The sequence below is a fragment of the Calidris pugnax genome, unplaced genomic scaffold (genome assembly GCF_001431845.1).
Source record: "Calidris pugnax isolate Ruff unplaced genomic scaffold, ASM143184v1 scaffold44, whole genome shotgun sequence".
Classification (NCBI taxonomy): Eukaryota; Metazoa; Chordata; class Aves; order Charadriiformes; family Scolopacidae; genus Calidris; species Calidris pugnax.
This window is the reverse complement of record NW_015094506.1, coordinates 4591450-4606179: the sequence shown is the minus strand read 5'-3', so window position 1 is coordinate 4606179 and position 14730 is coordinate 4591450. Positions and strand designations below refer to the sequence as shown.

Genomic DNA, 14730 nt, shown 5'->3' with positions numbered 1-14730 from the left:
CTATCAGGAAACTTCGCCACTAGAACCTCTTGAAGAAAAATGGCTAACATTTCCTCATAGGTATAATGGGAATACCTCCTAAAATGAATGCTATCATTTAACTAGGTAGACACTGGAAATTTTATACACATGCAAAGTGTTATTGTTTGGTAGCAAGTTATGATGTTCACATTATTAATCATACTATCCTCTTTGCAGAAGTTTTGAACTGTTTACTTACTACATGTAGGTACAAAACTGAAATGTTTATTTTTCACCCAGAAATGAACATGGAGTCACTACCAAAGTAGTGCAAGCACTACCAAAGCAGAGGTGTAACATGCTCAGTCTTCTCAATCACTCTGAAGTAGTTTTCCAAGTGAAAAATCTACAGTAATAACATCATCACCTTAATATTATGATGTCCCAAAAGCATTAGCAACCTTGGAGTCCATGCCCAAAATGAGAATGTTTTTACCAGGCAAAGGCATTTTTAATCATTGTTAGAAACTGAGGCTCTGGAGACAGAAGCCTAACAAAACATAAACTCTTGATTACTTTTACAATAAGCAAATACATACTCTGAGGTGAGTAAGAAGCCATAATATTTACCACTTTGTAATATTTCCTCCATTGAAAAAAATAAGCACCACTTTCATCTTAGTCAATTATGTAAAGCAATTTGCATTTACCTGGCTTCACTAGACAGTAGGAGATTAAATAAATACTTCTACTACAGAAATATATTGAAAAAAATACACAAAGGTAAGACTAACCCATTCTGTTGTCTCGAAGTTTTCGATTTTTTCTATTAATTTCCAAAGCAATAGAAAAAAAATGATAAATCGATTCCTCAACTGAATGTTAAACTATCATCCATCTCCCTAAAACATCTCAGAAATATCCAGCCATGCCATTTAACCTACTATTATTAATCTAAGTAGTCAAGTACACAATACTCTATAGGTGGAGTCACAGGCTGTTGTTGACTTAGCAGTTTTATCATGTGTTTCTGACACATACCTCCATCCAGGGAGAGCATCAGCCAAAAAGCAAGACTAATGAAGTGTCTGTGCAGTTTTTGACAGCACAGGGTCTGAAGTGGCAGAATAGGAAATACTGCAGAAGCTGGCCAAAAGAACAGCTTATCCCAGAAAGGGGTTGTTGCAGGTGGGATACTGAAATACTGTAGCATTAGTATCTAGCAAAAGCATCCGAAGTTCCAGCCAAGCCACCACATGCTTATGGACCACTAATGTCTCCACGGGAAAAGAGAGAATTGCTACTAATTGTGCCAATAATGTGTCTTATCTCGTTACTGAATCTTATTCACAAAGAGGAGTATGGATTCCTATCCCTAATTGAAAAAAGCCTCTTGTAAGTATCTAACTTATATCAGATAGAAGACAAGAAAACAGATCCTCCTCTTCCTGTTACTCTGACAAATTTAGGCCTATGTTTCTAGAGCAATAACAATGTTAATTAGCAAAGTCAAAGTGGCACAAAGTAGCACTGCAAAGATGTTACAGCAAGGAGAATCTCAGTGTCAACCACGCTGTCAGAACAGAATTTAAATATCATGCATACATCTCCTCCTAATTCGAATCCTCACAGTAATTATCTACTTCTGTCAGCAGCCAGGGCTTCAGGATTAATCCACCTGCATGTCTGGACTGCATAGGAAAAACTTCAGCAGGAAAGCAGACACACTTTGATTAGGTAGCAAGGAAAAGGAAAACCAACCATGCAAAAACCCATACACAATTTATACACCTTTCCTCTGACAGAATAAAGTGGGGGATCTCCCCCTTCCCTCAAGGAAGCGTGACACATTTGGTTCATAACCAAATATTAACCAGCTAACTACAACGCTTGTTAATTCAGGCACCCAGGGACACTGAAAGATCAGACTCAGTTTCTATTATCTTGCCATAGCAGAAACTGTTCATTATAGCTACATACTCCTGGCTTACGTATATTAAGTCCTGTCCTGACAGGCTAGAACTGTATGCATGTACAGTGCAACCTCCAAAACATTCTGTATGTATTTCTAGTTCCAATATTGTTAAGTGCAGTAATTTGCTTAGCTGGGTTAGGGAATCTATGAAGCAGAAGAATACCGGTCAGGTATTCTTCTGCAGTCAGGACTCCTAGACTAGTTTTTTTTTCCAAGTATTTTTTAGGGTGCTGCACTTCTTCCCACATTTGCCCAGCACCAAGTTCTTTACTTAAAGCAAACACCTCCTTTCTGATCAACTCGCATAAGCCGCCTCTGTAGGAACACCAAACTATGCCAGGTGCGCAGAACTGAAAGGAACAGGCTGCCATAAGGAAAACATTTTCTTCAGTTTCTCCCCCCTTACCTCCCATCCAAATCTAGAGAAACAGTAAACACCGGTAGCACATGTGACAGAATTTCCTACTCACTATGAGACACGACAGAACAGTAGGAAGGTCTAAAAATATAACTTCTATTCACAACAGGGAAAAAACATGGGGTGAAACTGATTTCTTGTAGAAGAACCAAGAGAACACACACACTTGTGTTCAAGGAAAGTAATTATGTAATCCTACAATAACTCCCAAATACTAAATATTATGTGTAAAAACGAATCCCATTACCTACCAATTGTCAGATATTTAATCCTATTTTCAAAGACTAACATATCAGCAGCACTGAACTGGCTAACACTCAAACCCATTTCAAATCATTCAGAATCCACCACCCTCTCTTAAACCGCAGCTAGAATTAAATGCTTCAATTTTGGTTTTGCAAAACATAACCAACTTCCAGGAATGAAAAGAGCTCCAGAACTATTGGTTTACCACTATACATCTAAGTTAACATCACTAAAACCTGAATTATTCCAGTTGCTGTTACTCAGGCACCATAAAGAAAGGTTTGTTGTGAAGGTAACCAACAGGTGGTATGTTTTTAAATTCACTGCATCATCTTGTTGGCTACTGCTCACGCTTAATATACAGCATTATCTAGCAACAAACTGTTGCTGTCATTGGACTAGCTGCCATAAACTGTGTATTTTTATCCTGAGCTTCTAGCATTAACTAAGAGCTTTCTGGCCATGATTTTCATTCAACCAATTTCTGACTAGCAACAGTACATTTGGAGACAAAAAGGGGGTCTTTATTGCCCAATGTGGTTTAACTGACACTTTGCTAAGTGGGTAAATGTTTGATGCCAGCAAATTTTAATTTTAAACTTAGTTCTGACTTACATTGTGGAATGATTCTGATAAGGCAACCAAGAGCACATTCCCTGCTCAAAAGGCCTTAAGCTGCCTAAAAACATCACCTCACAAAAAACTAGCTGCTGACATACCTACTAGCACATACCCAATTTGGGTAGTGGGAAGTTAGCCTAAAGTCATTCTCTACTTCAAAATGGTGCAGAAATATTTCATGGTGTTTGTTTTTTGTTGGCAGCATACTGTCACTGTAATAGCCATGATTTACTATAAAAATTATACAGGACAACACAGGTCTCACTGTTCATCCTCTCCACTTTTCAAGACTGAAGAGGGAAATGTAACTTGTAATCCATTAGAAACAATTTGGTAGGAGAAGGAGAGATGCTACTAGTGCTTGAGAAAGGATTTACGATCTCTTTCTTTCACATTGTTAAGAACCATCTCTTTGCATTAGTTAGTGGTGGAAGGAAATCCAGGATTAGCACTTCAAGGAAAACCAAAGATATGACTCTAAACAAAGCAGCCAGGAGGAATGGGAAAAGGCAGAAATCCTCAGCCTCATATTAAAAAATAAGATAAAAACCAGAGAACAACATTCAGCCATGGCAGCTGAATCTCCACAAAATCACTGTGGCATTCTACAGCAAAACATGACACAGGATAACACATCCATTTTGTTTCATTCAGTGTTGGAAAAAAATATGGAGTTCTGCAGCCAAAGTAACTTCTCTGCACTGATGGTTTTTTGTAGTATACGAAAAATGGTTCAGCTGTTAATGTCGATAGGACACAGCCACTTTCAACAAGATAAGTAACTGTAACTTGGAATAGATATCATCTACATTAGTCTGTACTGCTCTTCTAAGGGAATACAAGAATAGACGGACTATACACAAGTTACGTCATTAACCTATACGTACAAAACACAAGCCCAAATTCATAGCATGTAAGTCTTTGCATATCAACAAATATAAATCAAAGCAAAACACTTTCATAAAATAGAACACTCCTGAAGATGTTGTTGTTTTGGTGTCTTGTGGGGTTTTTTTTGGGGTTTTTTTTGTTGTTTTTGTTTTTAAATGGACAATTACGCATAAGCAGCTCAAGAAAACCCAATCATCGAGTGGGGGTGGGAGTGGGTTGGGTTGGTTTGTTTGGGTTTTTGTTTTTCCTGTTAAACAATGTCTCCCTTTTTTGACTCAATGTTAAGGAGGACATGAGAAACAAGTGCAAAAGAATACTTCCCAAATCACATTTATGGAGCTTTTTCTGAGCAATCTAGTAATACTTCTTAACTTGTGTGAACATAATCTTTAAAAAAGCAAAAAGTTTATTCGCTTGATCACCTGACTACTGGATCATCAGTTTCAAAAGCAGGGTTAAGGAAAGGCAGGCCTGGATAAGCTTTCTATTTAGAAAATCCTGTTTCTAGCTCTTGAATCTGAAGACAGTCTTGAAACACAAGCTGAAGACAGAACATTGCATCGCCACCTTTCCAGTGTTCCAAAACATTTACATAAACAACATTCAAGGTGCTAAATGTTCCTCCTCCCACTAAAGGAAAAATAAATTGAAAAGCGTATTTTTAAAAATATTTTGCTTACACCTTTTGGCCACTTTCTACTGCAAAACCAGCATAAAAATTCACTTCTTTCCTGCTCATACTGGTTTTGCTAAAGAACCCGTTAAAGGCTACAGTGAACATAAAAGGTGTTTGCCTCGGCAGCCTATCGTACACTACACATCACTTCTCAACTGTAATCAAGGTCACGTCCCAACTATAATCAGCCCAAGGCTGCCAACTGGCTTCATTTTCCAAAGTCCTTTGTCCCACTGTCTTTTCAGCGTAGCTGAAGCATGTATATACACACACACGTTTATATACATACACACATATATGTGCGTATACACACATGTGTGTATATACTAAATAACCTCAGAACTATTTCTACTTTTTCTCTTCAAGTCCTTCAACACTCTACCACCATGTCTATGGAAACTATCAAAACTGAGGTTGTTGGGAGCACTCTATCTTAACTGACCAACAGCGTCTTCAAGACAGTCAGTAGCACAGAACTCTGGTGATGACTGGAGCATCTAGGAATTAAAACACAAAGAGCTGAGAATACTGGCTACTTTTTCCACACTGTATCAAAGTTTTACTCAGCCAACCTAATGAAAGAAATTTTTTAGCAAAGTTGGAAACAAATTATCACTATAAATATCTCGTTCTTTTCAATTGTTCATCTTCTGTTCTCTTAGGTCTTGCAAACGAATGCTTTTCAGGCACAAAAAAGGGCGAATGCTTTTCAGGCACAAAAAAGGGTGCTCTCACACTGCTAATACTGCTCCTGCTTGATAATGGTAGCAATGCTCCGCATCCAAATGGCACACAAGCAGTCATTACCATGAGTATTACAACTATCACGTAATTTAATTGTGCCCTGGTGGCAAAACCGGGGATGCAGTCAACGGGCTCAAAGCCAGCAATCCATGTATACTTGCATTCCCAATGCTTCAGCACTGCTAGAGCAAAACCAGTACAGAAGTAGCAAGACTTTATTTCAGGACAATTGCAAAATATCTTGAAAGTCTTGAAAATACAGAGGACTTGAATTTCTAGGAGTAGAGGTGAAGAGGAGGGGGAATGTTACACTAGACCAGAGACTTTAAACCTTTTTGTCCATCTTAAGCAAAATATTATAATTAGAGAGAAGTCTACTTCACAACAGCTCAACTTTAAACCTGAAAGCTATAACTAACTCCTTTAATGCTGATAATCCCAATAGAATCATCCTGTCAGATTGTTCACAGCATAAAAGACAACTCAACGTTTCTTTTGAGCCACAAGTAACCCTCACAAAGTCCTACCTATATAACAGTACCTTTATCCAAACCAGCAGTAGTAACTAAATTACAACTGATAAGGTAGTACATAGCCATGTGGATGGGAAAGAGGGAGGGGTGGCTTATCCATTGACACATTTAAATAACAACTTCAGCAGTTAACAAGAGTTCAAGACAGCACTACTAAAAATCATTCAAATGCATCACGGGATTGGAAGATATTGCAGCTTTCAAACTTTTTGTTTCTTACTGTCTTCCTGCATTATAGTGTTAATATAGTGTCCTGCATTTCCTGTGTTAAATCACCCTTTTTTAAAAAAAATAATTCTGTTATCTTTTACAATAAGAGCTACATAGCTAGGAAATTCACCCTAGTGCAGCAATACTGGTGCTAACTTCTACGGCAATCACAACACACAGACAGGCATACTCTGCTGCACACAGAAAAGCTCCAGATCACGGCATTACTACAAAGCTGTAATGCAGCTTTGGGTGGACGTTTATAGCCAGACTGAGCCAAGACAGAGCCAGGAAGGAGGAGGGCGATGGAGAACGAAACTTAAATCACAGTATGCTTTTATTTTTTTATGTCACTCTTTCCTAGTTTACACACCAAAATTTTCCAAATGAATGTTCTGTATTTATCACCTTTCTAATCATTAATAACTGAGCTTTTTGTTTTATACAAAGACATTTTGACTTCCTACTAACATGATTATATATGCAGAAGTCCAAGATCTTAACACTATTATTGTCAAAGAAAACAAATACCAAGTTGTTAAGCAAATAATTCTGAACTATAATTGCAAACACCAACTTTCAAAATAGCCAGCTGCCAAGTCCAGCTTCATCAATATTTATAGCTTGACATCAGTCTGAATTATACTTTTCAGCTGTTTAGGCACCTCAGAAAGAAAGAGGAAACTAATTTTCAACAATTTGCTCTATACTCAACAATGTTTTTTCAGTCTTCAAAGAAGTGAGGCAATACGCTCATTTTTTAATTGCTTTTTTTTTTATTTTAAAACAAAATGAAAGTTATTAGCAATACAATCCTAGTCTTCAACACTGCCACCTCTGATAAACATGCTCAGTTAGACCTACTGAATGTGGCATTACTTGCAAGAAGAGTTATGGACCTGGCCAAGAACGTGTGAGGTCAGGGCCTTAAATTTTCTGTCTTTTGGGTTTGGCACAAAACAGTTCTTCAACTTTCACATTTAATTTCCTCTGAAAGTGGCATTTAAAAGATAGATAACAAATTTTTATTATTTCCACCAAAAATATACAAGTCTTCCATGTAGTGCAAGTAGGTAGCCTAAAGGCAATTTATTTTCACTGTCAAGCTCTCCCACCCTATCTAGAAACCTAACTCTTTAAATTTGCTCCTAGCTTTGAATGTTTTTCACTTTTACATGTTTGGGTTTGTCCATCCTTTATTCAATCTGAAGCTGTAGTAATAAAAATACCCAGTTATTTTTTGAGTTAAAACTTTGCAAAGCTAAAGTTACTTTTAGTTTATTTACATAGCTAGCTGAGCAGAAGCAAGTTAAGCTGATACACAGTATCCATACACAAGGCAGTACCAGTTCACCTAGTTACTTAAACTGGTGAAAGTAACATTATCCAGCGTTGGATAAACACAGGGTTAGAGCTGGAGACAGAACAGACCAATTATGTCACCCTATTCTTGCCCTGAGGCCACCACTATGTTAAGCTGTCAGGAGCGTTTTCCATTGCTTATTAGCCAATGTTAAAAGTATTTGATACGAGGGATTTCTACCTTTTTTTCCCCTGAGACACTTCTCCACATGCTAATTTACTTTTCAATCAACAGGAGCCTTTTTCAATTTGAATCCATTTTCTGCCATACATGAATTGCCAAGGACAGGGAAAAGAAAGTTGACCTTTGAATATGAAAGAACCAGAGGAGTTAACTTCCAACAAAAGAGAAGATTATCGGCCAGTTTCTCTGTACTCGAAAATTAAAAAGGCCGAGGAAAGAAAGTTATAGACAGCTAACTTACTGAATTATGTACTTTACAAAGGGAGCAGATAACCTTAGCTGAGCAGTAAACAAAGTATTTTTTGCCCTTTCAAGTACCATTTAGGAAAGTGCCATTGGAAACATAGGTAACATTCCCCTAACCTTTTATTAAATATAATGGAAACATTGAAAAACAACTTAAAACTGCACATTTTCTTCATGCTGTCACCACACCAGCCTCAGAAAGTGGATAAGCACATCCTGAAGCACCCAAACATTTATTCAAGCAAAAAGCACAGCTAGACTGAAAACAAACACACACACACACACACACACAAAACATCCCACCCCCCCTTGATTTAAGCTTTAGTATACCATTTTATTTTAAGTGGCTAGGAAATACATGAGCTGTGCCTGTACAAAATCATCACCAAAAAAGACACTTAATATGAGTAGCAGGGGAATACTAGTATGAAGACAGTATCCATCTTCAGAACTTCCAAATATGAGAAAAATTTAAAAAATATTAAGTATTGAAATCTTTTTGCAATGTCAATGAAAAATGATCTGTATCTTGATGAACAGTCCCAAGCAAGCACCGCGGCTAATTCCTTTTCATTCTTGTTCTCATCAACAAAAAGAGACTCATCTGCATTTTTAATTGCAGGAATAGACATCTGGTACAACACAATTAAGATCCAACAAGGAAGAATCTTAGCCATCTGACAAACAGAAAAAGTTAGAAAGCTAATTTGAAACAAATTCTTCTCAGAACCCAAATACATATGGAAGGATATGAACTTAAATTACAATGGCTGTAATAGTAAAACTTCCTGTGTGGACACACACTTGTGCCAAAGTGTTCCTCTTTTAGCTTCTTACTTATAAGTAGTTCAAGCTGAACTTAAAAACAAAAAACCCAAACACAAATTTCACAATAAGCATGTTCCCAAAACAGAGTTAAACAGCTACATTTATGGCAATATAAGAATATTGTTACAATTACACAAACATAACTGGGAAAAATCTCAACACATAAAAATCCTAGAGAGGGTCACAAAGAAAGAGAAGAAAGAGACTAAGAGAAGAAAGAGACTAAAAATCATAGAAGTAGCTGACAGTGTTGTACAGCAACTATTTCATGCAACATGTATCATCACCCTCTTTCTTAAAGTGCTTTTCAGCTGCTTCAGATCAAGGATGGATCATAATTCATTTTGGAGTGAAGTATATTTTGGTATCTATAAGAAGCTGCAGTGAGGGGACATTCCCTTCCTCTATCTCAGATAGAATTTTAATCAAAATTCTACACTACTCCTTCAAGTTTGTATTAAAGACATCACTCTTCAAGCTATTTGCACACACTAACATTATTAACTTACAGTTGTTTAAGTCACAGTGTGCAAGCAATGGAAACCTTTGACATTCAAAATAGTGTTTCACTGTATTAGTAAAGAAAGTGAATGCATAGGTGACTTAACCTTCTACAAAATCTAACTTCTGGAAAAACTTCTAAATCACAAGGTATACTGCTGTATAAAAACCAGATTCTACTGTTGGCTGCAGTGAGAAGATAAAACATACTCTATGGCATTTCAATTATCTCCAGAAAGAGTCATCTAATTATTTTTGAAGATACAAAAAATGTCCCAGGAGAGAAGTAAAACGTTTTCAAAAGTACAAGGGAAAAGCTGGACAACCTGCGTCTCGTCAGCCACACGTAGCTCATAAGACATCCCAGTTTATTACTAGACCATGCTGACACAGGGTTGCTGGGTAATTTATATCTCTTGGCTGTAACCAGCAGCAAGACAAGAGGGCCTACTCCTAGTAACATCGGTGGATTGCCCTCGGGCCAAAGCATGTTTAGTCCACAGTAGACTGCCAAGTCCCTGCAGAGTTACTTCTATCTCCTAGAGGTGAACCTCTTTCCTACCACACGTGTGGTAACAGCCATGAAACTTGTGCAGAGAGGTTATAGGGCCAGGAAAGTCAGTAACAAATGCCTTAGAGCAGCCCAGAACGTTTCTCAATTCTGATCATGTGCCGACTTAGTAGACCAGTCTTAAAACAAGAATGCCAGCATACAGCTTTATAAACATTTAGCTTCTTGATTTACAATCATACTTTCAATTTAACTCATGAAACTTTCTCACAAAGTCTACGTTTGCCACGTGAAAAGCACAGTAGAGAACTGCAAGGCACAACCAATGTCTGCTGTAAGGAAAAAAATAAACAGATTTCCCCTAATACAGAACAGCTACGCTATCAAAAAATGAATACACTTCTTGAAAAAACCTTTGTCAGGCTGCTTTTCACTACGGTACTTTTATAACACTGTAAAGAGCTAAGATGAAATTATAAAAAATAAATGCAAGTTAAAACATTGACTCCGCTACTCATTTAGACAGCTCAGAGGGCTTCCCCTCACACAGGCAACATGATATTATTGTATCACCTTTTGCCTAATCCTCTGTCAGGCTATCTAAAATTATCAACTCTTTGTTTTGCAACTTTGCTTCTTATCCTTTCATCCGCTAATTAGCTTTTCAGCCTTCAGTCTTTACTCGACAGGGTCAAAATATATTGGCAACCAGTTTATACTTTACACATTTATTCTGACCAGTGTCCTACAGCACACGGCATGAATGCTGCCTTACAGTACCTCTCATGTCTCCTGACAAGCACAATGTTTCTGCACAGACCTAAAAGCTAAACTGGGTAGGAGCTACTTTCAGAGTCATTTTACCCCTTTAAATAGATATTTAGAAGTTTTTAGACAGCGGAAGTTTCAGATAGAACATCAATTTTCTTCCCAGATTTTTTCCACAGAGGAACTATCATGTTTTTTCTAATCCACAGACATTAAATCAGGAAATACATGCAAGATATCTGATTCCAGAACTAGTAAAGCTGGCAAGGCCCAGAAACGCAATCCGTACTGACTAGCTGAAACTGGAAAAGGTCATCTCCATAGCTCACTACATGGTAAACACGGAGAACATCCAAACTCCAACCACAACCCCTACACTGATGAAAACTTAAAAACCTCAGAACATTCCCCTACAACATGCAAACCATAATAAGTGCAAAACCACCCTCTCCCTCTTACCGCTATAAGAAGGCAAAGGGAAAAATTATTTAACATCTTCACTGCCTAATGCTCTAAAGGAGGAAAAAAAAATAAAACACACCAATTCTTTGCAGCAAAGCATGCTTACTCCCGTGAAGAAAAAAAATATAAATAAGTGCAATGCAAAGAAGGTATAAACAGTAAAGCAGAGAAATGTAAGGAAGTGCTAGAGTTTTACTATCCGCTGAAAGTGACAGGGAACAGCAATCAGAATATCCTGGTTACTATTACACTGATCACCTCACAAACAGAAATACCAACAGGCAACTACTTGTCTGACAGTGACAGCTGGCTCAAGTACCAAAAAGCGCCCCTATTTTTATTAGCAGATAGTAGCAGAAAGCTTAGTTTGGATTCACAATAAATTAAAACCAATTCTTCAGTCTCTATTACACAGGCTACTGAAAGAACACGCAAACTTACATATATATGTTATCTGAAATGGGAGAAAAACAGTAAATGTTAAGCTAAGGAAGACTATCAGCGAGAATCCATGTCTTATTCTACCACATCTGGTCAAACAATTACAAATATATGGGACTGCTTGCTCAACAACTCAAGCTCAATAATTCAGGCACACACATTTCACAAGCACCGAGGTGACAGAAAACTTTTAAGTTAAAAGAAAACCACAGGTACATATTTGCTAGTATCATGTACTTCTGCCTTATTAAGTGCTAAATATGTTTAATTTATCCTATGAAGACAAATAATGCCAGTTCTTCACAATGACACATTTACTGATCCAGAAGTCATACACAGAAAAAGGCTGAGTAAAAAATAAAATCTAATAATAAAGAATTGAATAGCTGTAAGCTGTAGGGTACACCGTAAGTAGAAGCATTGCAGAATTTGTACATCTTTAATACAGGCAGAATTTGTCAACCTAATAGCTGCACTAGACAGCAATTACTGAGGAAAGCCATTGCAAAGAAACTGGAGAATGACTGTTAGTATTATTGAACAAACCAGACAATATCTATGTATAAAAAGACACTCTGAGAAAATAAACACAATAATGGCAATAAACGACTAGAACAAGAGAGTTTGCATCCAAGCATTCTGCAGAAAATGGAGAATAAAGTAACTGAACCATTAAGTAGAATATTAATAAACTCATTCAAGTCAATACCTAAGCTCCTTATACTTATTTTATGATCTCCAGTTCATACTGTTTAATTGTAAATCCAGTCTTTTCCATGAGCAGAAATACACCAGTTTTACTGGAGGAAAAACCCTAACAAAAATAACCAAACTACATACTTGGAAACCCAAGAGAACAAACCCCATTTGAACACCTTTTCAAATGCAGCTATTCATCCCATTGTTCTAGATGCAGCTATCTCTATATATGATGTATATCACACAGTGCCTCTGCAAAACAAATTTATTTCTAACTTCATACTTCCTACAACAGAAGGCAGATTTAACTTAAAATACAGTACCTCAGAACTACACAAAATTCTCTTCCTGAAGCCCTCTCCTCTTCAAGTCATCCTCCAACATCAAGTTTTAATGACCAAACACTCATCACCAAGCAAAGCCATGACACACATTCTACCTAAATGTTTTATTGGACTATTCAGACGAAGCTTTTTTTGATTCACAGCTTCAAGACTTTTATTTCCAAACATTTAAGCTTATTATTAAAATGAAAGCTTAGATTTCCAGCTAAACTTCAAGCTATACAGAAACTGTAGAGCCGCACCAATTCATAAGGCTGCCTAATCAAGAGACACTCACTGTTCTATAATTAAATTTTTTTCCAGTACTTCCACATTAGAGAATTGAAGTGATTCCTTTTACTAAGCATCCTGATAACAACATTATGTGAAAACATAAACCAAGATCAAGTTCACAAGAGAAGTATGCACATTAGAATTTTACCAATTAGCACTGAAATTTCTGAGCTAATTCTATACGTATGTATAGCTTTACCTAAAAGTGTATATTCATGAAACATTTACTTGCAATATAGCTAACCAAGATGAAAGTAAAAGGTATAATGACATCCTCACCTAGTTTTTACAGAGAGAAATCTGCCTGTGTCTTGTTGCCCCCAGAACTTCACAGCACACTTATTACTAACACACACTTATTACTGCCCTGGGCTCCATTCCCCCTTCCTCAGCCTTAACTTTTTGCAGGGCAATTTCTCCATTGCAGAATCGACTAGTTTTACCTACAACTTAGTTAAACACAGATGAAAAGACACCCTTAAAAACTACTCTCGGCGATGCATCCACATGGCAGTGCCTGCACTAACCGTGAATCATGTAGAAAAACTTGACCTTAGCTTTAAATTCAGGACCTCAGGTAATGTACATGAGAGCATTTACCTCACTTCTCAACAGCTCACATGTTCCAAGGCATCTATACCATTACAGGGAGTCATCAGAGGAGAGGAGGGAATTGTTGGGCAACTTAAGAGTAGACTAACTAACTGCAAAGATGCCTGAATTTGTGTAGGCATTTAACAAACCTGCATACCCAAGCTGTTACCTATACAACACTTGTAGCAAACCAAAAAACAATTAATCTGGATATCAATATTACCAGAAAATAGTAAGTCAAACAGATCGCTCAAATAAGGAGCTATACAAACCCCAAAGGTCTGCCCACTACTTCTCAGATTCATTTTTTTGTAGAGAATGAAAATGTGACACTGAAACCTAAAGAGTCGTGATTAAAAAACAGTAATTACAGACTGTAAAAAAAAAAGTTAACTTTATGAAGAGATATCAAAACAAGTATTCTTCAAGTTAGTGAAATGTTAAACATGGTAAAGTGAAGTACTGTTTACAGTAGTGAGCATATCTACTTTAGCTAGGAAAACACTTTGTTGAAAGTTGGTTTTATTCAACAAGCCTCAACTCTATCCCGTAGTAGCCACTCCTACACGCATTTTCATAAAGCAGATCTGAGCTTGCAAGATACCATGCTACAAACAGCGTTATCCACAGCCGGTGAAGTGTCTCCGGAAACAAACATTCCCTCATTTTGCTACAAACAGCTCGGGAAACTTTTTTTTTGTTGTTTTTTTTGTGTTTTTTTTTTTCTCCTGGGACACACCTCTGAGCACGGTCACTCCTCCCACCCACATACACACATTTTAACGAGCATCATGTTCAACACATCCAGTGCGGTTTGTAGTGGTGGTACCGAGGTAACCTCAGGACTGTCCCCACGCCATACAAAAACACTTTTCTCCCCAGCCGCAAGAAGGCTCCTCGGGGTCTCTCCGCCCTTTTACAGTTTGTCCAGCCTGGGCGAACCGGCGGGCGGACGCCTTTTCCCGGGGGACTCGGCAGCCAGCCACGGCACCGGGTAAGCGGCCTCGGGGGGGCGGCCGGCGCGTCCCGCCGGGGCCCTGTGGGGAAAACCGAAGGGGGGTGCGGAGGGGAAGCACCTTCGACGGCCGCGAGGGGCGGCCGCACGTAAGGCGGGCGGCGGGGAGGGGGCGGCGCTCGCCCGGCTCTGCCCCGGGACAGGCGCTCGCCGGGGCGGAGGCGGGGGGAGCAGCAGAAGCCCCGGCGTCGATGGGGCAGCGCCCTTGAGCCGCCGCTCGGGGCCCC

At 38.2% G+C, this 14730-nt stretch overlaps 1 long non-coding RNA gene across 2 annotated transcripts in view; it reads right to left on the bottom strand.

Annotated features, from left to right (window-relative positions):
* The window catches only part of LOC106901298, a 41436-nt gene that overhangs the window by 26046 nt on the left and 660 nt on the right, over nucleotides 1-14730 (bottom strand). The gene's annotated exons all lie outside the window — the stretch shown is intronic.